Genomic DNA, 21,949 nt, shown 5'->3' with positions numbered 1-21,949 from the left:
ATTGTTAGCCGTCGTAAATTATATATATATATATATATATATATATATATACTCATTTTGAGGGTATTTATAAACTACTCTATCCTTTTCCAAATTGTATTGAAGTCACTTTTCCAGCTTCTTTTACATAGTAAGAAAACTTAAAGAAATGAATCCCTGTTCTTTGCTAAACCAATATTTTAAATGCTGATTGCTGCCAAACTATAAAGAATATTAATATAATATTGCATGAAGTTCATATTTAGAACATACAAAATAGCTTACAACAGCATTTTTAACTTTTGAGACATCATGGTTCAAAAACATACCCCCTGCATTCACCTCGTAGTAAGAAACATACACATCAACAGAAGGACTTACACAAAAACCTTTATTTTTCTGAAGGTAGTGGATGAGTGCCTGGCACTTCGTTCATCATGGTAAAATATTACGAAAACCCAGATTAAACGTGAAGAATGATGGATGTCACTTTCTTGTCGAAAATGAACCAGACTGTCAATGCATAGCTTAAGACATATAGAATGTACATAGAAAGTTACATGACATTAACACTGATAGTCATTGTCCAGTAATGATCGGAAAATCACAGTTAAGCTTTGAGCGATAAGCATTTCAAATTTTCAATCGCTTCTCCTGCAAAATGTATTCCAAATGACATCCATCATTCTTGCAGTGGACTCTTCACGTATTCTCAACCATAGCAGTTGACTATGTCAAGTTTTACTGCTTTCCAGATTTCATTAAGACATTCGCACAAGTATACGCGCTCTCTCCACACGTTGCCAACGAATAATCGGAAAAGTGCTATGAATTGTGATAATGGAAAGAATATCGGTCGAAATAATATCAATGGCTATAAATGAGGAAAGGGAGAACTCCGAAAAAAGCACCCAATTGCAATCTTGGCACCTAAATTGTCACTGTGGACTTTCAAATGAAAAATTTCAGGTCTAACCGGTTCTTGAAGACCGACTGGGGGACAAGCTGATGGTCCAAACCACATAGCAACTACATGGATTTTAAGTGCAGTTGCATTGTGTATTCCAGTATGAAAATGCTGTTCGTCAAAACGATCTCAAAGAAACGAAAATCAGAGAGCGCACAAAGCCGGGCAGTCTGCCTGACTCATTAACGCTTTGAGCTGGTGAATCTGGAAACCACATGACCGCCGGTTCGAATTCCGCCGCTAATTGTAGTCCTCAACACCAACAGCCGCCCCACGCACTTGTGAAATATTTAAGCTCATTGAGCTTTGGGAATAATTCCAGAGGTTAAGCTCGTCCCTCAATATATGGCATCAAAAGCTGGAGGTATTACTCCCAGGCGGCTTTGATATTGCAATGTGAGACTGATGAAAACAAGGCAATGCAGTACTTCTTGTGACCACAATATCTGAGTAGTAAAATTGCTAATTAGCTGGAAGTAGTATAATCTATCCAGAGTTTTCTTCTTCTTTTTAGTAATTACTCTGACAGGAATCTTTCCACAGTGTTCAAGCAACAATGACTACCTATTGCCAATGAATAAAATCTCCCAACTTTTTTGTTGACGTCTCACAATAACCATAATTCAATTATTATGATCATGTTAATAGATATTATTTTGTTACATTATTTTATGTACACGGTGATGTGTGTATGCATACAGAGTGATTCACGAAGATTTACTGCCACTTACGGAGCTTATTTCCGAAGACATTCTGAGCAAAAAAGTCATATAAACATGTATTAATCAGTGTTGCCAACACATAAATTGTATTCCCATTAGTCTAACACCTGGAAATCCGTCAGAATCCGTCAAAATAAAAAATATATATTAAGACCTACTCAATATATCTGTATAAAAATAAAAAAGCAAATTTTAGCACAACTTACTTACTAATCTTGATTTAAATAATAATTCGTCAACTTGGCTACTATGAGGAAATCTGGAACAGGAATCTTTAACATGGCACGATACGGTTCAAAGAAAAAGTAAAATCCCCCAAAAATTAGGGAATTAAAACGACAGCAGCTAAAAAAGTCAAAAGACGACGTAAATCGTAATTTCCGCCAGAAAATCCGTCACCCGTCAAAGCCATTCTTTTCCCGTCCGCTACGTTGAAATTCCAGTTGGCAACACTGGTCTTAATCTCAATATTTTCAGAGTTACACTAATTTGAAGTTATTTGTAAAATACCATTATTTTTTCATTTTAAGAGTAATTGTAACATAGACCATTATTCGGCCCAACGCTTCAATTATTCTCAGTCTTTTCTACTGTATCGTCCATTATTTTTTCTCCTTCAGCTACAACTTCATCCCGATATGTATTTTGGATCCTTGTCACTATGACAAGCTTCATAGTCAATCTCTACATTGCCTTCAGCATCATCATACTGCCATCTATAATTTGCAGAGTAGCGTCAGGATGAACGCTCAAGTTTTCATTCAGTGTTACTTTGTTAGATAAAACACACTTAGGCCTATAAGAAAATAAATAAACTGCACTGACAGAAAATTTTCTACTACTGATACGTAAATCTGACCTACATTTCCAAATATAGCCTACATTATACTGTTCATCAACCGGGAGATTGTCCGTGAAAGGAATGTGCTTACTATTACGTAATGTATTGGAGCGAAGTAGATAGACAATATTACCGTTATAACGTCAGTTTAAAAAAACATGCGCTCTCCTGCATATGTTATTTCCTGTATGGAGGGATTAAAAGACCAAGGGTGGTATTCATAGACATTTCGCAGCACGCGCTACGAGCGTACTGAGCTAGCCCCGGCTATCCACTGGTTACTAGTACAGAATTCAAATCATATCCTATCGCTAACACTGGTTTATGAATACGAAAAAAGCTGATAATCCACCGAAAGCTCGCGCTAAAATGTCTATGAATACGGCCCCAGGAGATTAACCGTGATCTAATTTTGTAACTAGTTTAGTATAAGTATGCGTGTATCAGTATTATGGTTTTTGCTTTGAGAGTTACCCAATGGAGATGCCTGTACCACGTGTGTTACCTTATGACATCAACATTCATTCATAGCATTACCCCGCTGCGTCTCATTTTCCTGGGACTTTCTCCTGGTTGGAGTACAATAATAACTTGGGTAAGCCTGTAAGTTGCAACCTCCTGTCACGACTCATATTAATCGGCAACTAACAGATGGAGGCATAGCTAGAAGAAGGAGGGACTCGATTGGCGGGAAAAGTAGTGAGGATAAATTTTATTGTTTACTCATTATACGTCAAAATTAAGTACCATAGCATTCTAGGATTAACCATGACAAGAGGTGTATAAATAAGTAATAAAAGAAGATTCACTGTAAGTAAACATTTCTCGGAACTTTTTTTGCCAGATTTAATTACTACTTCAAACTAAAAACAAGATCTCGGAAAATTTAATATGAAATCTTTTTCTTTATGCGTGTTTTAATAGTTTGCATTCGGTGCTTAATAAACAACATCCAGCAACACGGGAGGCATTTTAATTTAAAGCTCCTCTCTTTTATGTCGCAGAGATTAAAATATTACATTCCGCGATAAGCAGAAGCTCAAACTTGACAGAATACTGCATGAAGTGTACTTCATGAAGCTTAGCTGCGGGAATGTTCACTTATGGCTAATATTTGCCGACCCCGATACAGCGTAATACAAACTGTGGTGGATTCGTGTGGTAGGAAACCAAGGCTGGTAATATACACAGAAACGAGAATTCGGTAAACTCTGCGGCACATCCTTCATAACATACGCCTTTCTCTCTCTCTGCTTTCTCCTCTGTATATATCCCTGCTTTCTCCTCTGTATCTCTCTCTCTCTCTCTCTCTCCCTCTCTCCTGACATCAGTATAAACTAGTGCTGTTGATCGATCAAAATATTTAATCGATTACATATTTGAATTTAATCGATTAATTACACTGTACAACATGAAAAATGCCCTTTCCATGAAAACATGTGTTTGTTGTATATTTATGGCTGGAAATAACGAATCTGTACTCGGTTTTTGCCTAAGACGAACCATTTTCCAAAAAATCCACAATTTAGTATTTTATGTATTTCCTCGATAATATTGCTATGTTTCCTCAATTTAAATTATTTTTCGAATATCCTGCTTCTTCTATCAAACATTTTCAGTGCAGGGATAGATTTAGACACATTTAGAAATATATATCTACATCAATCATTCACTGCCAGGTTGATCATACCATAATTCCAGCATTTTAAATGTAATTTTTTTTTACTTTCTGATGTTTCCATTCACTACGTGATACTGCTCATTGAAAGTGCTGTTTGTGGAGTGCTGTTAAGTGTGAAGTACTAATGTTTTAAGGCCTAAGGACACAGTGAACTACATTCAATGCATTATGTCTCGTCAATGTAAAAATAAGCCTGACTTATTTTGTTATGTGTGTGCCGATGTTACATTCAAGACTCAACAATGTAGCTTGTCGCCATTGGTTCTAGAAAGGCATATGAATTGTACTTTGGATGCAGAGTTGGAGATCAGGATAAGTCTTGGGCTCCACATATATGCTGCAATTCATGCTCCAGGAATCTGAGAAAGTGGTTACAAGGAAAACGTAGCGCAATGAAATTTGGTGTACCTATGGTTTGGCGCGAACCAAAAGACCACGTAACGGATTGTTACTTTTGTTTGACAGATGTTAAGGGGTTCACGCCCAAATCCAAACACTCTATGCGGTATCCAAACATACCCTCCGCTATGCGATCAGTTTCTCATTCTGAAGACCTTCCTGTACCTACAGCTCCAGATAAATATGCTCTTGATTCAGAGGAAGACACTTCAGATGCCCGATGCGGTCAAGATCCAGATTTTCAACCCTCTCCATCTATGACATGTGTACATCATGAAATAAAACAGGGAGAGCTTAACGATCTTGTACGGGACTTAAAATTCTCTCAAACAGATGCAGAATTGCTGGGTTCTAGGCTACAAGGTTGTAATCTGTTAGATAAAGATGTAAAAATTACTTCATTTAGAAGACGACAAAGCAATTTTGGGCACTATTTTGCGGAGAAAGAAGGCATTATTTATTGCTGTGATGTGAATGGGTTATTTCAGGCATTGGGACATGAACACATTGTAGGAGACTGGCGCCTGTTTATTGACTCTTCCAAACGTAGTCTAAAGGCAGTACTCCTCCATATAGGCAATGTTTTTCCCTCTGTTCCTATAGCATATAATGCTGTAAATACCAAGGAAACATATGAGGTAATGAGTGCTATATTGAAATTAATTGACTACTCTACATTCAAATGGTACATTTGCGGAGACTTAAAAGTTATTGGGATATTAACAGATATACAACAAGGATACACTAAATTCTGCTGCTTCCTATGTGAATGGGATAGTCGTGACAGAAAAAGTCACTACATCCGTAAACAGTGGCCTCCACGACAAAACTACATTCCTGGCACCAAAAACATATCTCATGAACCACTTGTGAATCCGCAATATGTCTTTCTTCCACCATTGCACATTAAATTTGGTTTAATGAAAATTTTTGTAAAAGCGCTGGACAGAGAAGGGTTAGCCTTCTTGTATCTCAGAAACAAATTCAAAAGTTTAAGTGAGGTAAAGGTAAAAGAAGGGGTTTTTATTGGCCCACAAATTAAATCAGTCATGCACGACGAAGACTTTGAAAATAAACTATCAGAAGGAGAAAAAGCAGCCTGGCAGGCATTTAAATCAGTATGTTCAAGTTTCCTTGGAAACGAGAAAGCTGAAAACTATGAAGATCTTGTTCGTGACATGGTGAAATGCTTTCATGTTATAGGCTGCAATATGTCTTTAAAACTACATATTTTGGACTCACATCTAGATTATTTCCCTCAAAACCTGGGTGCAGTTAGTGATGAGCATGGCGAAAGATTCCACCAGGACATTGGTATGTTTGAAAAGCGCTTCAGTGGACGATGGAATGGAAGTATGCTAGCTGAATATTGTTGGTCTACTATCAGGAACACTCCACCAGATGCCTACAAGCGGAAACGGCCAAAAAAATCATTTTAGTGTATGTGTTTTCCGTAATGAGTGTCGCTGTTAATTTTCTCTCTGACCAATTTGTATAAATATGAAAAGCGGGTCTCCTAAAAAAACGGTACGTGATGGACCATTTTGGTTTTCAGATATGAATCAAGCACCTTTTGTTTATACAGAATCACATACTTTCATCTAAAGGGCAGACACAAAGTTCAAATTTGTTGTACAGTGTTATCGATTAATCGAGTTTTGATCGAGTTGAAAAAATGTTTAAATATGCTTTAATACACAGTATTATTGTTAAAGTTAACTTGTGTTCGATGATAAGCATAAGTATTAAATTAATGTTGTATATCTGTATTTTAATTTAGTAGTCTGACCCAATATTTTTGGTTTGCCCTGCGACACAGAACAACTCACTACAAATTTAAAATGAAAAATTATATAAACAGCTTTCAGACAAAAGCGAATAAGACATAAGAAAAAAAATAGAACCAAGTGTAATTTAAATTGAATGTACACCATAAAGATGCTGACGAAATATCGCTACAGAAAATTTTATTATGGTGGTGACGATGGCATCTTGAAGATATCTCGTCAGCTTGTATTTTTCCCTCCACTTTACAAAGGGCTTTCGGAATGGTGCCTCTCCCTCCGAAGAAGAGACCGGTAACTGTGACTTTTTCTATGTTGTATTTCGCCGATAGGTACTGAATCGTGGGCTCGTAGATTTTCTTTTTCTCTTCGTTCACTTCAGATGGTTGAGTGGCTGAGATTTCAAATCTGACAGTAGGGTCAATTATTTCGGCTGTCTGTTTATTCCTGTTTATAGCTATGATATCGATCCTACGATTGCTTCCACCATCAGCAATACAATGAACTTCCTCGTGAACGTCCAGATTTTTGGATCGAAGTGCATCTGCGATCATAGAACGTATGGTGTTGTGACGTTTTATTCTGAGTACTTCTCCCTGTGGGCAACTCCCAAGAACATGTGGTAAAGTTTCATACTCACTGCAGTATGGTTATATTACAAAACAACTATTTAATTACTTACTAACATATTTATTAGGAGGCGTATAATTTATTGTGTTAATTTCTCCGGGAATTTTTAGACAAACATAAATAAGATATATGATATATGATATGATATATGATTTTTTTAGTTGGTTATTTAACGACGCTGTATCAACTACTAGGTTATTTAGCGTCGATGAGATTGGTGATAGTGAGATGATATTTGGCGAGATGAGGCCGAGGATTCGCCATAGATTACTTTGCATTCACATTACGGATGGGGAAAACCTCGGAAAAAACCCAACAAGGTAATCAGCCCAAGTGGGGATCGAACCCGCGCCCGAACGCAACTTCAGACCGGCAGGCAAGCGCCTTAACCGACTGAGCCAGATATGATATGATATGATATGATATGATATGATATGATATGATATGATATGATATGATATGATATGATATATGATATGATATGATACGATATGATATGATATGATATGATATGATATGATATGATATGATATGATATGATATGATATGATATGATATATGATATGATATGATACGATATGATATGATATGATATGATATGATATGATATGATATGATATGATATGATATGATATGATATGATATGATATGATATATTTCGTCACAGCACTTGTTTAATGTAATGGTGTACCTCACATTTCTGTATCCGGTGCCACCATTAACATATAACAATAACACATTATTTGCAGTACACGTCTACACAAATACTCCCAATTACACTATGTACCTTTTTTTATTACTTGTTCAATCTCCCCTTCAGTATTTCTCCTACATTTCATTTGCTATTCTCTTTTTGTTCATTAATCCTAATATATCCAATATTATATACGTCTTTCATACCCCCCTTTTCCTCTAACTACTATTCACTAAAATCTCAATTTCACCATTTCTCTATAAGTTATCATATTGAATTATTTGTCCTATTTGTTCTTTGACCTTTTCTCCTATCTTTCTCTTATATTCATTTACTGTTCCAACGTTCAAAAGTTAGTACTAATTTTATGCTATTACTTGTTCACTTCTCTTAACCATTTTTCACTGTTTTCACTTATTCCTATTTGTGCTCACTTTCACTTTCTCATTATTTCACTTACACCTTATCCTTTCTCACTATTCTCACTTCCTATAAACACTTATATTTATCTCTACACATCAGCTTATACACTTTCTCTCTCCCCGATACTTCTCGATTATTTACAATTTCACTTTACTTGCACTTTTTGATCACATCCCCAAATTTTTTTAAAACAAACATAAATAACAAAAAGTATGAAGACTCAACTAGTTAATACTGCTTCATCCGTGATTTTAAACATGTGAGTGCATTCACTTGCTCCCAATTAAGTGCCGCTCTACGTTTAGTAACAATGTTTCCTGCATCACTAAACACGTAAAAACTTTTATTTATGTTAAGCACATCTCCACGATTGTTCAATTTAAATCCAAACGTTTCGCCGAGTTTACCTGCCAAATTCTCATATGATATAATGCAGTTTACACTTTTCACAAACACAGAAAATTGATTTTTTTTTCTTTATCAAATAAACACACAACCTTCATATACAAAGTCAGTAAAGAAACTGCAACTGCAAAACTACAGCGGTCGAAACAGAAGACTGGTCCCCTAATGCAATCGAATGACCAGATTTTAAAAAGAGAAAGTTACGCTCTCACTTGCACACAGTGTAGACATAGCTATTTTAAAAGGGATGATGGGGACGAATACCAGAAAAGTATGTATTTTTTATGCTAGAAAGAAGAACTGACAACAAGGTGGAAGTTTTCTTGGAAACCATAAAACTATGGGTTTCGCATTGTGTTTCAACTTTCAATAGAGGTGGACTAGGTCACTGCCCTCATATTTCCATTTCTTTCTGAAGTGTTTTGTGCAAAGATTTTGCCTATTCTACCTGGCTTACAGTTAGAAAATAACAGTACTCTTGTGCTTTTAAGTAAGCAATTTCCGAGAGAGAAATATTGTCGAAATTTCTAGTATGTGTTTGTATTAACAAAATAATAATATCAACTACAAACGATTAATTTTAATCGATTTGATTATTCGATTAAATATTTTGATCGTTTAATCTTACAACAGAAATTGATCGATTAATCGATTAAATCCCACAACACTAGTATATACATATATGTACAATTACTACCAGTTTAAAGATGTACACAAGAGGTGTATAATAATAATAATAATAATAATAATAATAATAATAATAATAATAATAATAATAATAATAATAATAATAAATGTATCATTCAAAAGTTAGTGGCAACACTTTAATGAAGATTAAGAACTTATTTATTCAGAATTGATATATTTACCGCTCTTAAAAGTAACATCCTGCAGTATCACGTTTCCGTCGTCACATCTCAGGAAGGCGAAGGATGTCATCCACAGCGCCACTTTACTCTAAACTTCTAATATAATCATTTACAAATGTTATAGGTCTAATAACGTGTCGAATTTCTAAAGCGTATTCCTATTAGTGATTTTTTTCATCTTATACGTAGTTACAGGAACTCATATTCGCAGAATACGCAGGATGCTCTAGGATTTCTCTTTCCACGTGTTAAGGTAATTAACACTTGGGCAGCCACTTGACAACGAGTGCCATTGCTAAGCAAAATGGGATGAATATTACAGAGATTTCCGTGCTTCTGTCGCATTGCTGGTCATAAATGATGTCTCAAAAAGTGGTAATGGGTAGCATCCACGCATATTTCAATTGGAAAGACTGAGCGATTAATACACCTTCATAATCAAAAACAATAAACATAATTTCGAGATGGCTCTACTCTTGTCTACATATTTTGGCATCAGGATATTGCAAATAACAGTCTTAGTATTATAACCACTGCATAAATATAGAGTATAAATGATATTATTACGTTATAACTAAAGACCGTGTTCAGCAACATTGGAATAAGTATAAGTGTATAAGGGGTATATATTACGTCACGCGTCCTTCACTGAACACCCTGCTCACAAACAAAAGTAACGCGCACTACAGGGTCACTCTAAAACAGGTTCCTTACTCCAAAATAAGTACAGTATGCTTCAGTTCAGCAATGTTTACAATATTATGTACTACTAGTTGAAATAAAGGGCTGAAACAAGTTCGAAAGTAGAGACGTGAGTAGAGGATTTCGAAAGACAGTATGTATGTGTAAGTGGCGAGATAATTGTGTGTAATTTATGTAAGACTGACATAATCTGTTCTAAAAGATTATATTTACAACAGTACTATAGTTTAAAAAAATACATAAACCATTTGAAATTGATAGAAATAAGTGAGTCTGACGATCTAACTTCAACTAGTAAGTCAGTAACAGCGAACGAATTTAGTAGGGATCTGTATGAAATGATGGTGCAGGCCACATTCAAGAAAGTTGAGGACAACCACTTCAAAAATATTGTTGGAAAGTATACTTCTTCACTTGTGTTATGGTAGTACCGATATTTTAAGTTAAATTTTATAGCAAAGATTATTGTAATATAGGCTTCAACATTTCATTCAGACAGTTATACCGATGTCTTAAGTTAAAACTGTACAACAAATATTTACCGTATTATGGACTTAATATTGCATTAAGAACGGTACCGTACCTATGAAAGAGTGACATTTTACGTTAACATATTTAAATCAGAAATTATTTTAGTATAAGCTTAAACATGTCTTAAGAGTAATGCCTCTGATACAGTAACATTTTAAGTTAAAATTTTACATAAAAGATTGTTGTAATTACTAAACATTTCATTAAGAGTAGTGCCTGATAAACAGTAACATTTTATTACCATGATGTACCGAGGTACATATGATATTTTCGTGCAGGAATCTGCATTACCATATCGTGAAGAATAAGTAGAACGAAGAAAAATTCTCTTCGGCACAGGAACTCGAACTAAAGTTTTCAGCTCTACGTGCTATGCTTTAGTATGATCTGATATTAATATGGATTTTGTCTGACATGAAATTCATTGCTTTGACTAAACAGTTTACGGTTCACGAGACCTAGCCTAAAAATGTATTTTGTGTGATCACGTGAAATGATTAGTACGAATTCCGAAAACAGAATATGACTTTAGAATGTATACCCTACTTAAAATACTTACTCCTAAGTCGCTACCATGCTATTTCCCCTCTTGGACATTTTAATAAAAATCTGAACACTAAAAAATATATTACTACTCATTAGCCACGTGCATGTTTCACTCCAAGTAGGCATAGATCTGTAAGTTCTGTCTTATTTAATTACATTTACCTGAATATAATGTTGAATTGGAATCACAACGCAACAGATTTGAATTATGTACTGATATTAACATTATTTAAATGAGGCAGTAGAGCAAGTTGACAGCTTGAAATACTTCGGGTGTACTATAAGCAGTAACATGAGCGCATTTAAAAGAAAAAGGACCATCTTCTGCGGACCTCTTGAAAAAGAAATGAGGAGAAGATTAGTGAAGTGCTTTGTATTGAGTTTGGCATTATATGGGGCAGAAACATTACGACGAAGTGAAGAGAAGCGAAAAAAAGAATTTGAAATGTGGATATGGAGAAGAATGGAACGTGTGAAGTGGACAGACAGAATAAGAAACGAATCAGAGGTGGCTGAAGAAAGAATGATATTGAAACTGATCAGGAAGAGGAAAAGGAATTGGTTGGGTCACTAGCTGAGAAGAAATTGCCTATTGAAGGATGCACTGGAAGGAATGGTGAACGGGACAAGAGTTCGGGGGAGAAGAAGATATAAGGTGATAGACTACATTAAGATAGCTGGGTCTTATGAGGAGACAAAGAGGAAGGCAGAAAATAGGAAAGATTGGATAAAGCTGGGTTTGTAGTGAAAGATCTGCCCCTGGGCAGAACACTGAATGAATGAATTAATAATTAATTAATTAATGAGCTACGTGCATGTTTCATTCCAAGTAGGTCTAGGTCTATAATTTATATCTTATTTAATTGCACTGACCTGAATATAATATTGAGTTGTAATCAGAACTCTACACAACTTAATTACAGTATGTATTGACATTGATATTAATACTGGTATTACTAATTAATTATTAATTACATTCAAATTTCAGTAGCTTAGTTAGGTACTTCGATTACATCAGATTCCTTCTACTGCAAACCAAAATTATTGCTGCCAACATAACAGTTAGAAAATAACTCAGTTGTAGTATTTGTCATTACTCGAAATGCGAAACGAAGTTGGTAAAAGGAAATTCAGCATGACATCTATAAAGTCACTATAATCCACTAGCATATGTAGTAATAGGGGAAAAATGGTTAGGTTTCACTCTTAGGATATTAAGTAAGCTGATCCGGACTATACAATAGTTCCATTTACTTTCGTCTAATAAATTCAATTTTTTTTTATTTAGGCAGTTTCTACAGAAATTAAATAGTAGATTACAATAATAAGTTGGAAAGCGCTTTTTACAAAATCGAGAAAAAAATTGATAAACGAGCAGATATTTTGTAATGCACTTCAGAAACGTGTATTTTACAATATTTTTTGCACGATCATATTCTCAAATTTGGAAATAAAATATACTAGTGGCTTGTGCAGCAAATACTGCAAACTAAATCCATAAGAAGTTCAAATAAAAATTGCTCAGATTTATTTTCAATGAAGAATGCCAGATATTATGAAAGTTATTTGCTTCCGTAATAGTGAAACATACTCCCTCTGAATGTTTTTTTATGCCAAATACTTTTCCTTGAACCTATCCGTCTTCAGTTCTTGAGTTTCAATGCGAAATCGCAATTAACATTGTCAGGACGATCAGCGAGTTTTTCATGTGGGAGTAATGCAGTAGCTGTTTCAGATCATTGCGGATTGTATGTGAGAGTTAAGAAAATGTAAGGTTTGTCATGCTTTGAACAAAAGACTTAGCATCTTGGTATAGCTGCTGCATGTTTCGTGAACTATCCTGAAATGTAGAGGGCAGAATCACTTTTTCCCACTAAGAGATCTTGCTGAGGTGATCAAGAGACTACAAAATCTTGTACGCCCCTTAATTTAACAGTGAGTAATACCTTTTGGTCTTTTCTTAGGAAATGTAATTTTTGCGCTTCTTCCAGACAATACTGATCTACCAAATACTGCTGGATTAATTTGTGTAACAATGAATGTTATTGCTATATTTTCTGTAATATAGGCTGTGAGGAATCTATTGCTGAGATGCGGAAAATGAGGCGAATGATATGTCAGAGTTGTAGAATCTTATATGCGCCCTAAATAAAATGTGTCCATCGTAAATTGTTACCAGTTTCAGTGTTTCATTCGTTGCTGGTTGCGGGAAATAAACTTACTCATCACGGTAGCAAGAAGTGAAATGGCTTGCTATTTTCCCTACAACAAAATATGCTTGGCAGCGATCAAAAATGTAATCGATTAAACCAAAGAAATGTGAAACTAATTTTGATGTAGTTTAAAGACGCAGCTAAAATAGGAAGCATGACTCAATTACTACCAAGGAAAATTAGAGAATCAGACATATATCACATTGCTATTAAATTTATGTAAAAGACCCACACTACTTGATTAATAACTATAAAAGTATTTTATTTTTAATAACAATATTGTTACCTTATATAAGTTTTATAGTTTTCAGTAACATATATATATATATATATGTTACTGAAAACTATAAAACTTATATAAGGTAACAATATATATATATATATATATATATATATATATATATATATATAGCAGTTACTCAGTCAATTATAGAATGAAGATCTAGGCCTAATATAAAATATTCCTTCTCTGCGTCTTAAAGCCCCAAAAGGTTTCACTTTCATATCATCAGTATACCATTATGAGTTGCATTAACTATAATATTTCATTTTTAATAGTAATAATGTCCTCGAGCATTCTTAAGTTTTGTACTCAATATCCAATACACAGCTGTACTCGGAAAACTACAGACCAGAGAATCAGACCTATAAATTATTTTTTATACGTTATCAAAAAATTATACAAATGAAGATCGACATTATGATGTGAAAGAATCTGAGCCATCTGAACTCTAACTATGTCAGCAATCCTGTAGGTCATGACCTTCGTGCAATAGTCTATGGTAGTGTGTGTTTTGTTTTATTCTGAAATGCAATTAATTAGTTCTCAAAACTGACGAAAGATGGATTTTGGAAAATAGGAAAATGATGTAGGAAAATTGACATTTCACTGAAAACTACTATTTTTCTGAAAAACTTTGGGTTCCAAGCTTCAAAATGAGGGGTCATTTATTAAAATCCGTTCAGCCGTTTTCCCGTAATTTCCATTACCAGTTCAAATTATATAGATTTTCCATTGAAAACTTAGAGCAATATTATTCCAAAGCCTTTGCAAAACTATACGTAATGGTAACTTAGTAACAATAAGTGCATTGTAATGGATCTGTTTCAGTATAGATTTACGCTATGAAGAATGTTCCCTTAGCAACAACTTTCTGTGTGAGAATTCTAACTTTCAAGGCTTAAGAACAATAGCTGTAAATACAACAAAAAACACGATCGCGCAAAAAATTCTTTTACACTAAAAACTTTTATAAAGTTCCTTATTTTTATTGTTTTTATTTATTGACATTTATAATGTGCCTATATTACATGGGCTGTTGCTAGGTAACGAAAACTTGAAGCTAGGAGCAATAGGATGTGCAGTTGTTTCTACACGTGTAATGCACAAAGCAGGCTGTGATCAAGCTGTGTATGCACTGTAGTTAATTAATTAGGCGCTTCATCTCCGGCAGACTGGCCGCCCGACGCATGTAATATCGTGTCCCGTGATTACTGCGCGTTACACATAAAGCAGCTCGTAATTGTACTGGCGTCGGCATAAATAAGACATGTTGAACTGCCGCCATTATGCATGATCTTGCACCTCCACTCAAAACATTCCTATCGTTCACTGCACACACGTGTGGGCCTTCACCCATATTGGTTCCCTTCCAGCATTATTATTAACTGGCCGTCGCTGTGCAACAATGGAAGCAGTTATGGCCATAGAACCAGTGCGCCGTTAGTCGAAGGGCTAGATCATCGACGTCGTGCTCATGTACACTGACGTTCAAAGATATCTGATACTACTAATCGACAGTGATCGATAATTTGTTGGTGTAAGCGGGGATTCTTTAGTTATTACTTCTATGAATAGATGGAGAAGATAATGGTCATTATTGCCAATCGTAGATAAATATACCTGTGTTATAGAACAAGCTTTCATTCTACTCTATTGTTTCTCAAAAAACACTGAGTTTGGTTCAAAACTGCTGATGTTGTCTATTAGAAGACTAGTTTATGCTTAATCTACATAATCATTTCCCCTGATAGGCTACTGTCTTTCCCTTCTCTTTCACATATTGCATTTCTCCACTCCTGTCTATCTTGCGTCTCGTTTTCAAAATTTTTCCACCCATCATAACCTAGACACACGATCACAACACTCCTCAATATTATCCATTCCCTCCCACCGAACATCCTCATATTCATCTTCTTTCACTGTGGCTGTTCCTCGGCTTTGGAATTCCCTACCGAGTAATGTCAGGGACTGTCAGACATCAAACCAATTTAAGAATAGGCTAACGAAATATTTTTCTAACAATTTTTGTTAACAATAATAGTGTCCACACCTGTGGAGTAACGGTCAGCGCGTCTGGCCGCGAAGCCAGGTGGCCCGGGTTCGATTCCCGGTCGGGGCAAGTTACCTGGTTGAGGTTTTCCCTCAACCAAATATGAGCAAATTCTGGGTAACTTTCGGTGCTGGACCCCGGACTCATTTCACAGACATTATCACCTTCATCTCATTCAGACGCTAAATAACCTAAGCTGTTGATAAAGCGTCGTAAAATAACCTACTAAAAAAACAGTAATAGTTGGTTCAGGTTTCTCAATGTTTAATGGTTGTATAATTATATCACAGATAAATATCTAAATTATTTATTATTAATATTATTTTATTATTATTATTATTATTATTATTATTATTATTATTATTATTATTATTATTATTATTATTATAACTATTTTTACCAATGTTTATTATAGTCACACTAACATTACTTATCCATCTTTCATTATTTACTTTCATGTTGTTTTATGGTCTAGATATTAATGTAATAACTATGTAAGCAATTGTATTCAATTAGAATTAAAGTCTGGCTGGGCGGAAGAGAAGGCCTATTGGCCTTAGCTCTGCCAGATTAAAGAAATAATAATAATAATAATAATAATAATAATAATAATAATAATAATAATAATAATAATAATTATAATAATAATAATTATAATAATAATAATAATTATTATTATTATTATTATTATTATTATTATTATTATTATTATTATTATTATTATTATTATTATTATTATTATTATTTTAACGGCTCCCAATAGTGGTGCCACCTACTGAAAACTAACTCTTTCAAAGTCTGTCAATTTTTCATGTCTTTGGTTCTGACATCCCGTTGTTAAAAAGTTCGCTTACACGATCATGAAATCGTAGGTCGGATACCGTTGAATGTCAAGCATCTAAAATTGATCTGTCTCCCTTTATTATCGTAGAATTTTTTTCAGATATCTCTGTGTTATAAATAATTTTGTCAGTATGCAATTACTTTCACATAAATTTTTCAACTAGAATGCAAATATTTAATATGAAAAATAATTTTTGCACTACCATACTACTGAGTGCTATGTAGCTGAATCGATAGTTGGCACCAAAGAGTGAATCAAGATGCTTACAGAATGAGACCTAATTTAACATAAAATAATCCCTAGAAGTGTGAAACACAATAAGCTTCGGGCTGCGATGTGATTCTTCGGGCCGCTCCTTTCTTAAAAAATCTATGTCGTAAATAGGAAAGCAATGCATGGCTTTAACTTCGAATTATACAGTGTGAGAAGATTTCATGATTAACTTGTGTGAGAAGGTCATCACGACCCAGCGCTTAGGTAATTCATTGCACTATTTCAAAGCAATGCTCATTCTCTTGAAATCCGGTTAACTATAATAAAGGTTATAATGTATCCAGGTGACCTCTGCATGTGCCCTGGAGCACTCTTTTGCGCAGATCTCCGACCGGTGATCGAAGAAAAGTTGATGTAGTGATGACCATGTATAGGTTATGTTGCGAAAAAGAAAGAACTAGAGAAAAATCCGAACTACGATCACAACCTAGTATATACAGTCACGCAGCTCAATATGTAGTAAATATGCATCCATAGATAGTTGCTAACCACTAGGATCGCTACTATTGCCTCATTACAGACAATGCGAAATAGTACCGGCACAGTCTATTGTTCCTAGTACCCTCACAATTCAACCATCGTGACTGTATGTACTAGACTGTGCTACGACCTTGTCCGACAAGTATCACTATAGATCTAGCTACAGTAATCTCACTAGAGATTTTGATTTATCTATAGAAAATAAAAATTCGAGTGGGAGTTAATTCACTATTACACGATTAGAAGAAAGTATATAAAGATTAGAAGAAATAAAATACCCTAATTTAATAAAACATTAAATGAATTACTAAACTGTCTTGAAAATGTATTATTGCACCATCTCATCGGTACAAATATTCCGCTAGATGACAGTAGTGTGTTATGATGAGCTTACCAATGGTATCAACAATAGACCTACAATCTTCGTTGAACTCTGTGGACGATTACTAGTCGAGAAGGCTTTGTTGATTCAGTTTCATTTTTATTAAAACAGCTGCACTCCACTTCAATTATCAATATATTATTAAACAGTCTCTGATACGTGACTATTCATAATCTCATACAGCAGAAGCCGTAATCTATAGGAGCCGTAAACAAGGTAAGTGATACAAAAATTAGTTTAATTGTCTGAAATAAAAATCATTTGAAAAGGTACAATTATTGAAAGTACAATGTTGGCAAAGAAAGAAACAAATGATAGGGAGGTGATAAAAACAAAAAAATTATATTATATTATATTATATTATATTATATTATATTATATTATATTATATTATATTATATTATATTATATTATATTATATTATATATTTTTTTCCTTTATTGTGATAAAACAGCTGTTCCATTGCATACAATATTTGCAATACTACATGCTATGTTTATGTTACATATTTTATAATTCATACTTGATATTCATATAGCAGTACATTATTACAATATACAGAGTCGGTTAAAATAGATATTACAATCCAAAAGTTAAAATAAATAAAAATTATCTACTCTACACAATATATGATCAACTAGCCAATTATAAATCTTATGCTTAAGTACATTACAAATCCTCAATTAATTAATACATTACAAATACACATTACATATCCACAATTAAATTATCTATGTACTATATAGAATCAATCCGCTCGCCAGTTACAAAGCTTATGCCTAAATGCATTATCACAAAAATTTTGTACAAGTGTTGCAATATTACATACTATGTTTATATTATTAATCGAATTTCATATATGTAGAATAGTTCATAGTTACCTAGCAATACACTATTGTAATAGGCAGAGTCAAATTTAAATTATACCTTACAAATTCAAAATTTAACATATGTATTACAAATCCACAATTTAAATTGTACCTTACAAATTCACAATTTAAAATATTATACTTTACAAATCCACAAATTTAAAATATGCATTACAAATCCACAATTTAATTTATACATTATAAATCCACAAATTTAAAATATTTATTACAAATCCACAATTTAAATTGTGCCTTGCAATTTCACAATTTAAAATATTATACATTATTTTAAATTGTATATTATATTATATTATATTATATTATATTATATTATATTATATTATATTATATTATATTATTTCATTCTAAGGATTGTACAATGCAGCACAGGAATATATCATGTTAAAACATTTAAATACTAGTGCTAGAAAAATAAACGTACAATTAGGCAATATGAACATAAGGTTCATAAGTTGCATACAGGGAGATAATCACATTTTATAATATTATATAGACAATTCTCCTTAAAAGTACACAGCTTCATAGAGTTAAAATATTCTCCAGTATTATATAATGACAAGTCTATTAATTTATTTTTAATTTCTTTCTTAAAAAGCCTCAAGCTTAAATGTCTAATATTATCTGATAAAACATTATACAAGGTGCGGAAGAGGAATCGGACGATTTTCAAATGGAAATAACTCAGTGGTTATGTCTATTAGAACAAAGCTATTACTAACAAAAACTGGCTATGTATGCCACTTTGTTGACATACATTTAGATTGTCTTGAAAATTATGTTCTTCAAATGTTGTCCATCTCTCTCTATGCACTCTTAAAGTCTTTCTCTGAAGTTACGTGTCTCTCTTTGCAACATTTCGCCATCACTGTTTGCGATTTCCTGGGCAATGGCAATCTTCAGGTCATCAGTTGTTTGGGATCTGTTTACGTATACTTTGACTTCAGATAACCCCAAAGAAAGTAGTCGCAAACGGTAAGGTCAGGCGAGCGTGAAGGCCAGGGAATGTCGCCACGCCGAGAAATGATGTGCCCTGGAAACAACCGGGGTAGAACTGTCATTAAATTTTCTGCCGTATGAGCGATGGCACCATCTTGCTGAAACTATACAATGTGTATCAATCCCACGTAGACGCGTACGCAATTCTGGTTGAAGAAATATCCTCAGCATTTCGACGTAGCGTTCACTATTCACTGTCACAGTGTTCCCGTTCTCCTCAAAAAAATACGGGCCTATGCCGTAGTATCTAGACACAACACACCAAACTGTAACCTTTGCACAGTGAAATGGACGCTCGTGTAGTTCGTTAGGATTTTCGGGGGCCAGTATCTGCTTATTAACATAACCATTTAAATGGAAATGTGCCTACCGTCTAGCTGATCGATGTGGACTCTTAATAACAGCCACTCTTACTCGCTCAATTTTATCTGGCTTCATACACTTGGAACGTGTCCTGGTGGTTTCTTCTTGTAAGCTGATGCTGATAATCGAAAGTTTTGTACCCATCTCAATATGGTATTGCAAGCAGGAACGGCTCCGTGGCGGCCAACATTAAATTGGAGACGAAATGCACGCTGGGTTTCGCTAATGAATCACCATTCTTGAAAAATGTCTCGATAACGAAAACACAATGCTCCGAGCTCCATACTTCCAACATTACACAAAATGACATCAAAGATGCCAACAAACGACGGTCGATCGATATCCATAACCCCTCATGTTGCTCAGTAAACGGCCTTCTAAAACCGTCCGATTCCTTTGCCGCACCTTGTATAACTTTTTACAAATCTCTACGAAGTTGCTATTAGTAGTAGTGTAGTTACATTGTCCTAATCTTTGGTTTCCCGGAAGCCGCCCGCCGAGTCATTACCAGGCTAGAGGTGCTAGGGAGGTGATAAAAATTGTAGGATAAGCAGCCATGTACCCACACGTCGTTCCGTACCGTTTTATTGGTCAAAAGTAGTGTGACGTAGTAAAAGTGTAATAGTCAATGAAAAATTCCAGGCCTACCTGGATTCGAACCCCAACAGATTAAGAAAGTAACAGTCAGCGCGTCTGGCCGCGAAACCAGGTGGCCCGGGTTCGAATTCCGGTCGGGGCAAGTTACCTGGTTGAGTTTTTTTCCGGGGTTTTCCCTCAACCCAATACGAGCAAATGCTGGGTAACTTTCGGTGATGGACCCCGGTCTCATTTCACAGGCATTATCATCTTCATTTCATTCAGACGCTAAATAACCTGGGATGTTGATACAGCGTCATAAAATAACCCAATAAAATAAAAACAATTAAGAGAATAGGCGCGTGTTCCAGACAACGTACCACGGGAACAGTGCAACTCTGTTAATTGTTTAAAAGCTTTTCCCTGGTCGCTTGTCATTAAACAAGAGAGCAGCGATAGTACTGAAATACCCCTCGAATTGGGCAAACAACCCCTTTAGATAACCCAGAAGTCCTAATAGTACGAAGTGGGAACTTAGTTCTAGATTTCATACGAATCTTCAAGTAGTTCCAATCCCCTCCAAGGATCAATTAGACTGACCCGTGTCACAGCTGTGCTACGCAAGTTACTGAACTGCACGGCGGAAATGATTTCCTACTCCCCTCCATTCAATTTAACTCTGCTGTATGTCGGTCGCATCCACTCTAGATGCTAATATTGGAGAATTGTTTTCTTTAATGATGGTGTGCAGACCAGGTCCACTTTTGTCCCTTGTTAAAGGCTTGCGAAATTGTAAACCATTGCGTTAGTTTAAAATAATGGCTATATCACTAAACGGATGCTGCAACTCATACAAATACTGTAGGCTATCATACCCGAGCTCGAAATTAAAAAAAAGACATACGAGTGTTTGTTATTGTAATAGCAATATTACTTCTGTTATTACTAACATATTGCCAAAAGTTCAGCTTTGTCCCTATTTTGTACTTATTGAGGATTCTGAAAAAAAGTCTCTATATAGGCTTATATTCAATCAATTTGTTCATGCGGTCAACATGGTGCACAGATATCGCTTAAAACAACATAGAATAAATTTCTAACCGTAGGGCATCTAACCAGGATAGTAGGAATTTAAAGAGACGTCATCACGTGAGAAATGGCGGGGACAGTAATACTTACTTAATTACTGGCTTTTAAGGAACCCGGAGGTTCATTGCCACCCACACATAAGCCCGCCATTGGTCCCTATCCTGAGCAAGATTAATCCAGTCTCCATCATCGTATCCCACCTCCCTCAAATCCATTTTAATATTATCCTCCCAAGGTCTTTTTCCCTCCAGTCTGCCAACTAACACTCTATATGCATTTCTGGATTCGCCCATACGTGCTACATGCCCTGTCTAACTCAAACGTCTGGATTTAATGT

Source organism: Periplaneta americana, chromosome 3 (genome assembly GCF_040183065.1).
Source record: "Periplaneta americana isolate PAMFEO1 chromosome 3, P.americana_PAMFEO1_priV1, whole genome shotgun sequence".
Lineage (NCBI taxonomy): Eukaryota > Metazoa > Arthropoda > Insecta > Blattodea > Blattidae > Periplaneta > Periplaneta americana.
Note: the sequence above shows the minus strand (reverse complement) of the source record.